Raw genomic sequence first — 13,035 nt, 5'->3', positions numbered from 1 at the left:
GATTGCTTCAATTTTCTTGCTGAAAAAGAAATAAAGTCAACAGATGAAAGTGAGAGTCTGGAATAAAGACGTTAAAGGGTTGTGGGGAGAGGCATATCTCCTTTGATCTAATAGCGCTCCTCTTGTTTTCCCTATCCCTACAAACTCTCTTGTAATTATTGTATTTTTCACAGACTTTATTTGTTCAGAGCAGTTTTAGGTTTACAAAAAAATTAGGAAGAAGTTACAGAGATTTCCCATATACCCTGGCTCCCACACATGCATAGCCTCTGCCATTATCAATATCACTCACCACAATGGTGATCTTTACTGTCTCTGTGGTTTTGCCTTTTCAAGAATGTCATATACAGCAGTCTCCCTTTTATGCATGGTTTCACTTTCCATGCTTTCAGTTATCACAGTCAACTGTGGCCTGAAAATAACACTACATCACATTGCCTACATCATTCACTTCTCTTCATCTCATCATGTAGGCATTGCATCATCGCATATCAACAAAAGAAGGGTGAGTACAGTATAATAAGACTTTTTGAGAGAGAGAGAGAAGGCCACATTCACATAACTTGTATTACAGATTATTGTTACAATTGTTCTATTTTATTATTGTTTTATTCTCTTACTATGCCTAATTTATAAATTAAACTTTATCATAGGTAGGTATGTATAGGAAAAAACATAGTTTATATAAGGTTTAGTACTATCCTCAGTTTCAGGTGTCCACTGGGGGTCTTGTAACATATCCGCCTGCAGACAAGGGGGAACTACTGTAGTTGGAATCATACAGTATTGTAGCCTTCTAAGATTGGCTTTCTCACTTAGTGATAGACATTGAAGATTCCTCCATGTCTTTTCATGGTTTCATAGCTCATTTCTTTTTAGCATGGGATAATATTCCATTGTCTGGATTACAATAGTTTATTCACCCATCATCTACCGAAGAACATCTTGGCTGCTCCCAAGTTTTGGCGATTATGAATAAAGCTGCTATAAACATCTAAGTGCAGGTTTTGGTGTGGATGTAAGTTTTCAATTTCTTTGGGTTGAATCAAAGAACTTGATTGCTGGATTGTATGATAAAAGTATGTTTTCTTTTGTAAAAAATTGCCAAACTGTCTTCCAAAGTAGTTGTACCATTTTGCATTCCAATCAGCGATAGACGATAGTTCCTGTTGCTCCCATTGTCTCCAGCAATTTGTGTTGCCAGTGTTCCGGATTGTGGCCATTCTAACAGGTTTGTAGTAGAATCTCATTGTTTTAATTTGCATTTCTCTTCCTTCTTCCCATTCTTCTTTCATCTCTCTCCCCCCTTTTTACTCCCATTATTCTTCCTCCTTTTTCTCCTTTTGTTCTTATTCCAACACACTTTACCCTTGTGGCTTATTCACGTAAGTGCTGTTTATTTAGTATAAACGTGTTTTGGAGGCCTATTAAATTAATCACTATTAAACAATAGCTTTAGAATGTTGTTTGTGATCATATGAATGGTTGAAGATAAGCCATTTTTATTTATATTGGAACAACACAGAAAAGAATTATTTAGAGAATATTTATATAATATGTGGTAAACTAAAGACTATAAAGTAGTAGTAAATATTATCATGAAAAATTTCCTATTTATTTCCAAACAGAATTAATAAGTCTGGTACTATTAAGAGTAAAAGAAAAATGTTCTAGGTTCTATTTGGCATAATGAGAATTTTCTACTAATATCAAGTTTATTTGAATGAAATTTGTTTTATCACTAATTATTAGTGAAGAAACGTAATGTATATTAATTAAAAATAACTCAAGCTAGGGAAATGAGATTCTCCTGATTCTATTTTCAGAAATTTTGTCAAAGGCATATTAAGACAGATCTTGCACAGGGGAATTATAGGAAAAGAAGGTAATGTGATTAAAATTTTTTAAAAATTATGTATTTGGCATAAACTGTGCTCCACTAGGATACCAGAGATAAACTTATTATTTTTTTGGCACAGCTACTGCTTTTTAAGTTTATATTAGTACTAACTAATACTACAGAGTTGATAGATCTCATTTTTATGCTATACCAAAAACATAATAATTTTCATACTGAAGATTATATTTACCATGATGAATATTAAAAAAAGTCGTTAAATTTTCAAAGTGCCTTCTCATTTAGGTTGTCTACAGAAGAACAATTTGAAGAGTCATGCATTTATTAAAAGTGCATTATTAGAATCAAATATAACTAATCCTCAAATTTATGATTTTACATACTTATTGACCAGGAAGAAATTAAAGTAGATAGATTACATACATATACACACAAATAGCATGAATTAAGGGTACTGGTTCGAGTGAGATGCAATGTTTTCTGGCCCTGATTTTGGACAGTGAGGAGGAATCATTCTATTTAAATTGAATGGTACATCAGTGTGAGTTTGTGTGTCTTAGTTAACCTTAACCATAACCAAGGTGTGTTTGGTTAGCATTTGCACTATCTGAATCAGGAATCTACACTTCAGAGTGCTTAAGCACTTCAATACTGTTATTAAAATATATAGGAGCAGGGATTATTGATTGTCATTAGCAATATTTGCAACATTTTTTCATCAATCGGATGAGTGGTATTATAAGACATGGTTTGGTTAGAAAGATTTTACCGCTTCCCTGTGCGTGCATGAATAACGTGTAAGAAATTGGCAAGCTTAACATTCTCACACATAGGGAGCTTCCACTAAGTGGAGAGTCTTCCAAACAATTTGACTAGAGGTTGGTTGATCCTGCCATCAGAATATTGTTATCTCCACATCAGAGTAAAACTTCCTATCAGGTGCTCCTTGGAATGTGTCAGGACAGAGTGAGATCTTCACTCAGGCTATATGAACAGATTGCTTGGCTGTTTTGTGTTGGCTTTCTAGTCAATGTTTGTATCTTTATCAGAATTTGGAATAAGATTTGCAGTTATTGTAACAGACCAGCTGGCATGGAGATCGTGGGAGAGAAGATACATAGCACCTACCTACCACTAACTGCCAGAGGCTACCAATATTTACCCAAAGTACCCAACAATTGCTGAACAGCCAAATTGGCCTGGGTCCATTCAACACAATCAGATAAGAAGAACATCTTGAAGGTGCTGTGCAAATCACTAACGTTTGGAAGCACAGACAACTCTTCCAGAAAATCTTCTGTAACTGAAAAAGTGACAATTTCCTTTTGAGATAATCTCATGAGCATGTATCCTAATTGTACTTAAATGAGAGAAGAGATCAACTAATAAATAGAATGAGATATATTTAAAAATCACTGAAGAATTTCCAATCACAACATGTTTTCTCTAGGCTAGAACTCAACTGAAGTTAGATAGAGCCAAACATTTTTACCACAGTCTCATACAATGTTCCAACTTGAGGGACAGAGTGTTTTATGTGAACTCTCTAGGATCACATATGTGGAAAGGCCATGATGCTGGAAAGAGATGTGTCAAAGGAGGCTCTGATCCTGGTCTACTCTTCCATTCCTAATCGCAAATAGGTCCTTTGTGCAACCCAGCAATCATGCTGTACTTCACAATCCACTCTTCCATATGACTGGTTCATACTATCTTCTCTCTTCTATCATCAACATCCACTCCTACCCTTACTCACTGATAAAATGGATGCAATTGGAGGAGAACTTCCACCTGTTCCCCATCACATCTACAATCTACCTGCATCTGTGCAAATATTCCTTGCCTTTTCTCCTGTTCCTCTGGATGAATTCTCAGTGATCCTAGCCAAGGTCATGGTTTCTGTTTGTGCAGTAGAATCCATTCTATCTTACCTATTTAATTTCATCATTCCAGCGATTTTCTTTTTCCAAAATCTCTTTTTTCCCATTCTATTGGATTCTTCACATTCACACTTATTTCTTCAATTCTAAAAGCAAGCTTCTCTTGATTCTGATATTTTACGCAATAGTCAAATCTCAGTCTTCATTTATTTGCCCCATTTGCAACATTTAATGCAATTATTTACTTCTTTTTCGGAGCACATTTTTCACTTGGCTTTTAGGAAACTAAATTGCCTTTTTTTCCCCCTTAGATGAAGGCCTCTAATTCTCAAGACATTTAATAGATATCTTAAAATTAACAAGTCCACAACAGAACTTCTTTTCACTTCTAAACCTGCTCCTCCCTCAATCTTTTACACCTGAACTGTGGCAACTTCATTCTTCCAATTACACAATCAAATCTTAAATCTTAATGTTATTCTTGATTATTCTCTTTCTTTCATACCATATATTTAATGTGTGGGCAACTTATGTTGGCTCCACCTTCAGACTGTACCTAGAATGTGCCTATAGTATCAATACCACCTTCCTAGAAAAATCCATCTTTATTTCTTACCTCATTACTGCATACATTTTCTAACTTTCTCACTTCCTCATTTGCTTTGTACAGCATAGTCTCAGCATAGCAGCCAGATACAATCCTTCATAGGACTGTATTTCACAGACTTTCTACTTCACATGTCCATAGCTAAAGTCTTTGTAATGGTCTACAAGACTCTCAATGATCTGGTCACCCAATTTCCTCTCTGCTCCCATCTCCTATTGCTCTCCTAGTCACTCAATCTGTCTGATTCTCATAGGTCTTCTGACACTTGTTAACAGCAGGAATGCACTTGATTTAGGAATCCTTCATTTGCTATTCCCTCCACCTGGAAAAACTCTTCTCCCTATTTATATGCATAGCTCACTTCCTTGACACTTTCAAGTCTTGGATCAAATATCCCCAGTTCTATAAGATTCTCCCTGGCCAATCTTTTAAAATTTGCAAACATGGTCTCAACCTCCAAACCATCTATCTCTCTTCTTTTTTTAAAATTTTTCTCCCTAGCATTTAACACCTTCCCACATACTGGGTATTTTGCCTATTTATTTTGTCATGTTCTTGGAACTCAGGAATTTGAGATTCATTAGAGACTTTCTATCTTTTTTTTACCTTTCTCTCTTTTCTTATTTATTTTTCAAGTATACTCCTTTAATCTTCATATCTGCCTTTTGGTATGGTACTATTATCCTCTCCATTTTCTAAATAAGAAACTGAAGCACTGTGAGGTTAACTAAATTACTCCAGACTCTAGAGCTTATAAAATGTGGAGCTGAGATTCAAATCTAGGCAGACTGCAACCACAGTCTATACTCATAATTTCTATTTTATTTTGTTCACTGATGAAGAGTGACAAAATAGGTGTTCAAATATTTGTCGAATGGATTATCCTGTATATCTAGGTGGGTGTCCTGAATTGTCTGGAAGCATAAACCATTCTTATATTGTCTTCCTCTATGAACAATGTGTGATTCCCCACTTAGACTGCAAAGTAGTGGTCACTGGAAAGGGAAAACCACTGCACTTTATGCATTTCAGGAACCTTTCCCTAAATTCAGAAGATCTAGACACAGGGTCAGTACAGAAACCGCTAACCATATGTGGTTGCCGAAGACTTGAAATGTGGGTGATCTGAATTGAAATGTGGAAAATGTAAATTACGCACTTGATTTCAAAACTTAACATTGAAAAGTGAATGTAAATTATCTCATTAATGCTTCTCATATTTATTATCTGTTGAAATAATATTTAGGGTTTTTTTGGGTCAAATAAATATATGTTATTGAAATTAAATTTACCTGTTTCTTTTATTTATTCTTTTTACTTAAAAAAATATATACATGGCTCACATTATATTTCCTTTGGAGAGTGCTGATCTAGGCAGTACTAGAGGAAAAGCCCTTCCTGGAAAGTCAGTTGGGTGATCCATCCAGGTTTAGTCTGTCAGCAAAGATGGTGACTGAGCTTTTACAGCAAGACCCAAATGATTAGCTCATACTTAATGACAGTTTTAAGACAAGTCTTCCAGTTCACTCCCATCCTTTACTCTGATACCCTAGAAATCATGTCTTTGCTATTTATCTTGTTTCTAACTATGCAAATGAAGTTTAAGGAAACAGTTAATACATCATTGAAACAGATCTCTAGTAATGTAGTGCACCATGGTATTTCATCAAGCATAAAAGTGAACTGTGTTATCTGATTAAAATTTGGTAAAGTTGCTATTTAAATTGTTAACATCTCTACACAGAGAAGATAGAGACTTGATCTCTGGACTCTAAATAAATTAACTATAGCCAGCATGTGTTTTTCAGTGAAGTATATAATGACCACACAATCTCATTGCAGTGTTACAGATTGAGTATTAACAGAACATCTGGCAAAATATATTGAGGATTTCTGCCAGGCCGTGTTTGGTTTGTTTTCTAGGAACATAGGTGACTGGGGCAAGGAGAAATATTAATTGATTTACAAAAACAAATTAATGAAACTTTCAGAAGGTGAGATTTTTCTTTCTGACATAGATATATGTATGTTTTCTGTCAGTCATATATGTCATTATTTCAGATGAATTGCTTAGTTTTCTTTGTACAATCTGAAAGCAATCGGATTCCTCTTCTGTGACATCTTTAAAATTTTAGCTTACATATTATTTCTTCATTGGAAATCTCAAATGACATTAGACTACACCATGTGCAGAAGTGTTATACCAAGATTATGACAATAGAGGCCAGCAAAGCACTGGGCTTAGTAATTTCACAAGAAGAAATCATCTTGATAGTGGGAAGAAAAAGCTCAGCATTGCAAACATGTATGCCTTATTCAACTCTAGTTATATCTCAAAATACTTTACACATAAAAGAGAAAATTTAAGAGTTTTTTAGAAATGGAAGCATTTGGCACAAAAACTGAAGATTGAATGTGAACTTTGAACGTATGGTTAAAATTTAAACTTTCTGTTGTGAGGGTTTTTATTGTTTTATAATAGAGACTTTGGGGATATAAGTATTTTTTAATTTATCTCCAAATTTTTGCTATGACCTTTGAACACTAATAATAAAGAATCTAGTCACCTCCTATGAATCCTTTTTCCCGCAATACATTGAAACGTGTGTAGTTCATTTACTGTACATTTTTTATGAGCTTGAGTATAATCAATTAAAAGGAAGAGTGTATCCTGAGTTCATGAACACTTCTTTTTACTAGTCCACAGATCTGCCTCACAAAGTAAAATTTTAATTGAATTTCATTGGTGTTTTCAAAAGGTGAAGAGTGAATTTTTAAAAAATATTAGCTGGTTGTAAACTTTTTTCAATATAATTCATAACAACATAATGTAGACTTATTTACTTTTGCCAAAATAAATACTTGCAAAAATTATTAAATCCTGGCTAATTAGATTAGCTTTAAAAAATACGAGTGTTTTCATGTCAAAAATTTTAGACAGGTCAATGGAACAACCTTCAAAGCATAATAGCTGGAAAGAAAAGTTTTTCAGGTAAAAGTAAGAAAAATCTGTTCAACACATGGCAGATCTAACTGTATGGCTAATAAGAAAAGAGTTATTTTTTTCAATTTGGAATTTGTATATGCCATCCTGATTTCAATACTGATATAGTTTAGAATCACAAATGCTAGAGAATTAACTTCTCTATCTTTTTGACAAATCTAATATAACATAGTTACTTTAGTTATTTAAATCTTGTTTTACTCAGATAGGTTATTTCATGTTGGAGTAGGAATTAGGGAATGACCTTAGTCACAGGCTCGTAGTAAAACATATGACACTTTTTGGTGTTTGAAATAACATGCTGTGATGCTGTTATACTTTTCTTGGTTATATATAAGACATTAAGATTTTATTCCATTCAAACTCTGCTATTCAATCATAGTAAAAGAAGACAATACATAGAATGATGAGTTTACGTTTATGTTAGAAGCAAAAGAAAGCAAAATTCAGTTAATTCCAGTATGAATGAATTTTTAACCAATTGATGGAATAATAAATAATTCAAAATACTTTATTAAATATCTACTTGCCTCAATATAGTAAAATAGTAGGCACTGTGCCTGCCCTAATCACATATTATGAAAACATTATCATATTACATATTCTTCACTTATGCACAACATTGTAAATCATTTAATGCTATCTACCTTTAGTCATTTCCTGTTAATCCTCTTACTCTTCATGAAGTCAGAAAATTATATGGATAGAAATAAGATATTTAAATAATCATGCGTGCTATTGACTTTATGCTAGTGATTTCATTCGATTCCTGGGAAATAGCTAGAATATTACATGCTCCTAATGGTCCTCAATAGTGACACGTCGAATGGAAGCCTTTGTTATACAAGACTGCATATACTATAGTTACTGTGTATTTGAATCAGAACCAGATGGACTTACATATCATGTGGTCCAATAATAAACATAAGTAATTGTTTACAAATTAATGTGGTTCATTTCAATCACATGGAGAAAATATATACATATTTCATGTCAGAAACTATAATTTATGTAGGTCTTCTCTGGGATTGGAATAAAACTCATTCAAGATCCCCAGAGCAAAACCTGAGAGCCAGTTTAGAAAGTCATTTATTTACTTGTGAATTTAACTAGTCTTAGAGTAATGAATTAGGACCTAAGGCTTTTGTACAGTAAACTTTACATTCATTAAAGTTTTTATTGTTGAGATTTCCTTACTCTGTATGTGTGTGTATAAATTTTAATTTTTCTTTTTAGTGAAGAAGATTAGCCCTGAGCTAACATCTACTGCGAATCTTCCTCTTTTTGCTTGAGAAAGATGGTTGCTGAGCTAACATCTGTGCCACTCTTCCTCTATTTTATCTGGGACGCTGCCACAGCGTGGCTTGATGAGTGGTGCTATGTCTGTGCCTGGGATCCAAACCTGTGAACCCTGGGCTGCCAAAGTGGAGCGTGTGAACTTAGCCACTATGCCACTGGGCCGGCCCCTAAATTTTAATATTTTAAAGACAAATAAATGACCAGTAGCATATTCATAATGTAGAAAATAGAAGTAAATACAAAAAAATGAGTAAGAAGCTTAAATAAAGTTTTCCTATATAATCTAGGTAGGTCAGTTTTGCTGTTCCTTTATTGTACCTGGAGCTCAAGAACAAGAACTTTTGAACTGGGAATAAGCTTATTCACTTGAAAATGCCAATAGGGTTAATAGTTCAACAAAACTGTGATACAGCATTTTGATGTATTTGGAACCAAGATCAATGAAATTTTTAAGTGTTTCACTGGAGGAATTAATGAGGCTGCTATCATTGAGCAGTTTCTCTTGGTAACTCCCAAAATGTTAATAACAATAATATAGAACGAAATCCTAATAGAATAATAATTTCAGCCAGCAACCCAGAATAGAAACCAACTTTTATTATGAGTGTCGCGGGGTCACATGTGTAAATGTTCCAAAGAAGTCAAGTGGTTGCTTGCATTAGTGTACTAGAATTCTAGAAGCTTTCACAAAAGTAAGCAATATGTCAATTTATTTAAAACTGTTTCGGTCATATATCCACTTGATTAACCCCACCTCTCTCAAAGACTTTCTTAAATTTCACTCTCACATGGAGGCCTACCTGACAAATTTATTTACTACTATGCCCACTCCTTTCCTCACACTTGCATTCTGATTCCCATCTCCTTGCTCTATTTTTCTTTTCCTTTTTTTCCATGCCATTGTAAGACCAGAATTTTCAAAAAAGTATAACTTCTGTTAAATGTTGACCCTTTCAGCATAGTAAATATGGCGCTTGAACATATTAATGAGACTCCTGTTTTCCAGGCTAGGACTTAGCTATCTCTAAATTGTTCTCCACCCAATTCAATCTTCACCTGATTCAAACTCTAACTTGTTCTTCTAACATCATTCCTGATTTCTTTTCCCTTCCCACGATTCTAATATGTCTGAGCAGCCAGTTGCATTTTTAGAAACCACACTGAGAAATTTTAGTTATAAAATATATACTTATTATAGTTAAAAATATAGTTATAAAATATATGCTTATTAAAGAAATTTCCAAATGTAGAAAAAACTTACTAACAGAGAAAGAAAACTCTCCTGTTCTCCTGTAACCTGAAACCACTCATTATTAACATCTTTGTGTGTCTCCTTCCACTAGCTGTTCTGTTCCAGGTATCATCTGATATTTGATTGTATGTTGTGATCTTTTTAACATAACATTATAGCACAAGTACTTCCCATATCATCGTGAGGTCTTCAGCATCTTCATTTTTAATGGCTGCATATTACCGCACAATATGGATATGCTATACTTTACTCTCTCATTTTCGATTGTAGTTTGTCTGGAGAGGTTCTAGATCTTCAGTCATCTTAAGTTTTAGTCCAAAGGTTATCACCATGCTAACAGGAATTTTTGTAACCTGCAAGGATCAGGCATTTGAAGCTGAGGAAAAAAAAGTGTTTATTTTCACTTCCTGCCTATTGGAGAAAGCTATGCTTTCATTTCTTGTCTGAGTTGATAGAAGTTTCATTTCTTATCCTCCTGCTGTAGATTATTTTTGAAAATTTTCTAATTTCTGACAGAAATTCAAGTAGGGCATATTTTACCTTGTTCTCTTGCATTTTAAAGATAATAAATTCTTTTTAGTTATTTTTAAAGGGTTTTTATATTATTTATAATTACTTTCTCTTTTTCTGTAGTGCAAATCAACATTGTGTCATTCTGTGGTTGTTGAAATATATCCCATAATTATTCCCATCCACAGTGATCTTTCCAATAACCTTTCCATATAGCCACTGATTTACAGAAAATCTTTCATTAACTTGTTATATAACTAAATATAATTCATATTTTATTATTTAATTATGTCTCATATCTTAGCATAAAACTGTGAACGTAGTAGGAATAAACATTTGATAGGAATCAACGCAGCGCTTGGAAATCCCCAAATCTTCCTCGATCCCGTTTTAGGTTTGCAGGACAACCAGTCCCTACAGTCTTTAGACTACTGTACAAATGTGTAAAACTCACTGTACATTCCCTCAGAGAGCTGATCATAACAAGCATTCAGGTAAAACTATCCAGAAGCTTCTTTCATAGAAGTGCTTACCATGGCCCAGTTAAGAAGGACCCATTCCATTTGTGCATGACCTATTTATTCAACAGTGCTATATTAACATTGCAATTACATTGGCCTGGGTGATTCATGGGACAAATTAAAGCATTGAATAAAGTGTTATTGTAGTCATTACCCCTCATTGTAAGTGAGCATTTTCACAGCATTATATAAGTATTATGCACCATAAAGTTAATAGGGAAACAGTATTAACCATGTTTCTGCTTCGTTACTATTTATGTCTACAGGTTTCCTTTGGTGTTTTAAATGGTGAAATATGTATAATGTATTATTGAAACCATTGCTACAGAGTAATAATTTCTCGCACTGTGTTCAGGATTCATGCTCAATCCCCCAGGTCACTAATTTAGAATGATTGCCTTTGCTGGCATGTTCCAACACCAATGCCCAGTCCTTTTAGAATACAAACATTATATGCAAGAGGCAGAGTTTTGATCAAATTTGTATTATTATCAGAATAGCTCCTAATTAACAAATAACATATGCCTATGGTACATATAAGTCTATGTGACAAACATACCTCTTACTTCCTTTTTTATTGTCCCCTCGCTGACCACAGCAGCTCCGACATCCCTTGACTGTGTCCTGACTGACCTAGATCATAGACACTTGGTGGTAAAAGCTGAGTAGGCTGACAAGAATGGCAGAAAATAAAATTTACCAGTTTGAAGATACTACGCATTCTGATTTTCTGAACCTTAGTTAAAATATTTATTATCAGTAACAATTGTATTGAGGCCATCTTAAGATGTATCAAAATTTTAATAAACTTCAACATATTTCTAGAAAAAATATTTATGTATTTCTTTAGTGATCTGGGTGAGGAATTGCAAAAGATGGTAACATGTAAAGAGCAATGTCTGATCACATAGAGCAGCTCTCCTCTTCTTTCACTAGTGCTTTTCATCAATTGAGGTTGTTATTCTGTTTTCCAGCTTTCTAAAATTAACACCACCACTTCTAATAGAAATATGTCTGGCTGGCCATCTAATACTTTGTCCAGCAATAAGGAAGCAGAAATATACCTCATCTCCCTGCTTTATCACGGCTGAACCAGAAGAGTTAGAACAGCCAAATTGAAGATGCTTTTTTATTACTAAAAACTGTTTACATGACAGTAAAAACGCAGTTAAGTTAAATCAAAGAATGGTTTGAAAGAGCATAAGGCAACCAGATAAATGCATTTCTGCTAAGATGTATTACTTCTTTCAAATACTGAAGTTTCAAATATTCATATATGCAATTAAAATTCAAATATATTTAGTGGATGTTTATATGATATAGTCAAGAGTAAAACTTATAAAATGTACAACTGCATAATTTTTTGTTTGGTTTTGTTTTTAATCTCACAGAAGGAATCGACAATTCCTTGAGAGTCAGGCCAAGTAATGTGAGCAATATCAGATGGTAGCTATCTGAATACTACCTGAGAAAAGCAGTATTCATTCCCTCTTCTCTCCTTCAAGACTTTAAAATTTCATTTTTTTAAGGAAAAATATAATGATAATTACATTTTAAGTATAATTTTGGATTTTTTCTTATTTTTAAGTAATCTTTTTGTTGAAATGATATACATACAGATAAGTGTACAGATGATATATATACACATATATACATAACTACAAATATACATAAATACAGATATACATATATGTAAATATGTGCGTATATTTTGGATATTAACTCCTTATCAGATATATGATTAGCAAATATTTTCTCCCGTTCCGTAGGTTGCTTTTCAATTTATTGATGGTTTCTCTTGCTGTGTGGAAGCTTTTTAGCTCCATGTAATCCCACGTTTGTTTTAGTTTTTATTGCCTATACTTTTGATGTTTCATCCAAAAAATCATTGCCATAATCAATGTCAGGGAGCTTTTTCCCTATATTTTCTTGTAGGAGTTTTATGGTTTCAGGTCACAGAGTTAAGTCTTTGATTCATTTTAAGTTAATTTTTGTGAGTGGTATAAGATAGGGGTCCAATTTCATTCTTTTGCATGTGAATCTAAAGCTTTCTTAACACCATTTATTGAGACTATTCTTTCCCCATTGTATATAATGGCACTCT

General features: G+C 33.6%; 2 long non-coding RNA genes across 4 annotated transcripts in view; one reads left to right on the top strand and one right to left on the bottom strand.

Moving 5' to 3' along the window:
• The window catches only part of LOC138915799 (uncharacterized), a 175,394-nt gene that overhangs the window by 56,789 nt on the left and 105,570 nt on the right, over positions 1-13,035 (top strand). The window lies entirely within an intron of this gene.
• LOC111775321 (uncharacterized) overlaps positions 1-13,035 on the bottom strand; it is a 77,467-nt gene that overhangs the window by 38,670 nt on the left and 25,762 nt on the right. For both annotated transcript variants that reach the window (XR_011422090.1, XR_002810881.2), the window contains exon 2: positions 11,491-11,601. This is a non-coding gene — a long non-coding RNA (uncharacterized lncRNA). The remainder of the gene's footprint in view (positions 1-11,490; positions 11,602-13,035) is intronic.

This window comes from Equus caballus, chromosome 10, assembly GCF_041296265.1.
Source record: "Equus caballus isolate H_3958 breed thoroughbred chromosome 10, TB-T2T, whole genome shotgun sequence".
NCBI classification, from domain to species: Eukaryota; Metazoa; Chordata; class Mammalia; order Perissodactyla; family Equidae; genus Equus; species Equus caballus.
The sequence above is the reverse complement of the archived record's forward strand: the minus strand, read 5'-3'. Positions and strand labels throughout refer to the sequence as shown.